Below are 2874 nucleotides of genomic sequence, written 5' to 3'. Positions count from 1 at the left end.
AAACCCTTCCCTTTACATTCTTGCAAGTTGCATGCTTTACTTTCCGTTGCCAATATACTCTTTGCATGCTTGCTTGAATCGTGTGATGATTGCTTGACTTGTCCTACAATAGCTAAAATCTGCCAAGAACTAAAATTGGGAAAAGGTTAAGTTTTTATTTGGTCAAGTAGTCTAATCACCCCCCCTCTAGACATACTTTCGATCCTACACTGTCTTATTCTTGAATCGGTTTTGCAGAATTCTGCCAGAGCTTCGAAGAGGAAACCAGTCGAGTGGAGCCAGGCTTGGATCCCGCCAATTCTCTCGTGAAGGATGAGGCTGCTATGAACGTGCTCCGACTGGAGTCTCATGTTACCAGCGTTGTTGACTATCTTGCTCGGCTGAAGGTTGCGATGTCGCGGATCGACACATCACTCTGGCCTGGAACGATGCTTCAAAACGACCTCGAGTCCCTGATGGTTCGACTGGATGAAGTCCCGGGTCAAGTGGTGGAATGGAAGAAATCTTCTGCTAGATGTGGTGCTGATGTCGCTCTGTCTCTGGTCCGCGTCCATTGCAAGGAGGCACGAGAAGAAAAGCTGGCCGCCATCCAAGTTGCCAATACCAGGAAGCACAGCTTTCAAGACTTCATGGAGACTTTCATTGCTGCTGCTACTCGTATTGCAGACGGGATCGACTTGGACGAGTTCGTCGCCCCTTCCAGTCCTCCGCTTGAGGAATGAAAAACTTTTATGCTTCACTTTAAATTTGCCTCGGAATGCCGAGTGGATTCTGTAACCGTTAAACTCTGTCGAGCCGAGGGCTCGAGTACTTTGATCTGAGGTCTTGGACCTTTGGGTTTTATCCAAACTTGATTTATCATTGAATATCTTCGGGAATTATCTGCCGAGTGGAACTTGGCCTTCACTCGAAATAACTTCGTATTTGTGGTGCAGCTCCGAAGGAAAAGGTAACAGTCGATTCGCATCTTACCGTCCTTGTGGATTGGGACGTGTTCCGAACTTAGGTGAGCACTGGGCTGCAGCTAAGCCCTCGAGTGGGAGGTTTGCTTTCCACTCGGTGGGGTTTTTGAACACTTAGGCGAGCACTGGGCTGCAGCTAAGCCTCCGAGTGGGAGGTTTGCTTTCCACTCGGTGGGGTTTTTGAATACTTAGGCGAGCACTGAGCTGCAGCTAAGCCTCGAGTGGGAGGTTTGCTCCCCACTCGGTAGGATTTTTATATACTTAGGCGAGTACTTGGACTGCAGCTAAGCCCCCGAGTGGGAGGTTTGCTCTCCACTCGGTAGGATTTTCAAACACTTAGGCGAGCACTGGGCTGCAGCTAAGCCTCCGAGCGGGAGTCTGGCTCACCACTCGGTAGGATTTTCAAATACTTAGGCAAGTACTTGGACTGCAGCTAAGCCTCCGAGCGGGAGTCTGGCTCACCACTCGGTAGGATTTTCAAATACTTAGGCGAGTACTTGGACTGCAGCTAAGCCCCCGAGTGGGAGGTTTGCTCTCCACTCGGTAGGATTTTCAAACACTTAGGCGAGCACTGGGCTGCAGCTAAGCCTCCGAGTGGGAATCTGGCTCACCACTCGGTAGGATTTTCAAACACTTAGGCGAGCACTGGGCTGCAGCTAAGCCTCCGAGTGGGAGTCTGGCTCACCACTCGGTAGGATTTTCAAATACTTAGGCGAGTACTTGGGCTGCAGCTAAGCCCCCGAGTGGGAGGTTTGCTCTCCACTCGGTAGGATTTTTATATACTTAGGCGAGCACTGGGCTGCAGCTAAGCCTCCGAGTGGGAGGTTTGCTCTCCACTCGGTAGGATTTTTATATACTTAGGCGAGCACTGGGCTGCAGCTAAGCCTCCGAGTGGGAGGTTTGCTCTCCACTCGGTAGGATTTTTATATACTTAGGCGAGCACTGGGCTGCAGCTAAGCCTCCGAGTGGGAGGTTTGCTCTCCACTCGGTAGGATTTTTATATACTTAGGCGAGCACTGGGCTGCAGCTAAGCCTCCGAGTGGGAGGTTTGCTCTCCACTCGGTAGGATTTTTATATACTTAGGCGAGCACTGGGCTGCAGCTAAGCCCCCGAGTGGGAGGTTTGCTCTCCACTCGGTAGGATTTTTATATACTTAGGCGAGCACTGGGCTGCAGCTAAGCCCCCGAGTGGGAGTCTGGCTCACCACTCGGTAGGATTTTCAAACACTTAGGCGAGCACTGGGCTGCAGCTAAGCCCCCGAGTGGGAGTCTGGCTCACCACTCGGTAGGATTTTCAAATACTTAGGCGAGCACTGGGCTGCAGCTAAGCCCCCGAGTGGGAGTCTGGCTCACCACTCGGTAGGATTTTTTTGCAAACTTAGGCGAAAAGGATTCGTAGCTAAGCTACCCACTGGGGGATTTCGTACGCAAACAAAAGTGACAGCAATTACAGGAAGAACTGGGACGCTCTTGTCTTTGATAAAAATAAACTACAGAAGTTTTTCTTATTACACCTCATCCGAGTGAGAATTCAAGTGTAAAATGGGCGGAGTAGTTCCGCATTCCAAGCTCGTGGCTCGTCGATCCGGTGATCAACGTTGTAGAGATGATATGCTCCATTGTGGAGGACTCTGGTGACGATGAAGGGGCCTTCCCAAGTAGGAGCAATTTTGTGTGGTTTCTGTTGATCCAATCGGAGGACCAAATCTCCTTCTTGGAAGGCTCGGCTCTTCACATTTCTGGCATGGAATCGACGCAAGTCTTGCTGATAGATGGTCGATCTGATCATAGCCATTTCCCTCTCCTCCTCTAGGAGGTCGACTGCGTCTTGCCGGGCTTGCTCTGCTTCGTCTTCATTATAAAGCTCGACTCTGGGGGCGTTGTGAAGTAGATCGATCGGCAGGACGGCTTCG

This window comes from Triticum urartu, chromosome 6, assembly GCF_003073215.2.
Source record: "Triticum urartu cultivar G1812 chromosome 6, Tu2.1, whole genome shotgun sequence".
In the NCBI taxonomy this organism is placed as follows: domain Eukaryota; kingdom Viridiplantae; phylum Streptophyta; class Magnoliopsida; order Poales; family Poaceae; genus Triticum; species Triticum urartu.
Note: the sequence above shows the minus strand (reverse complement) of the source record.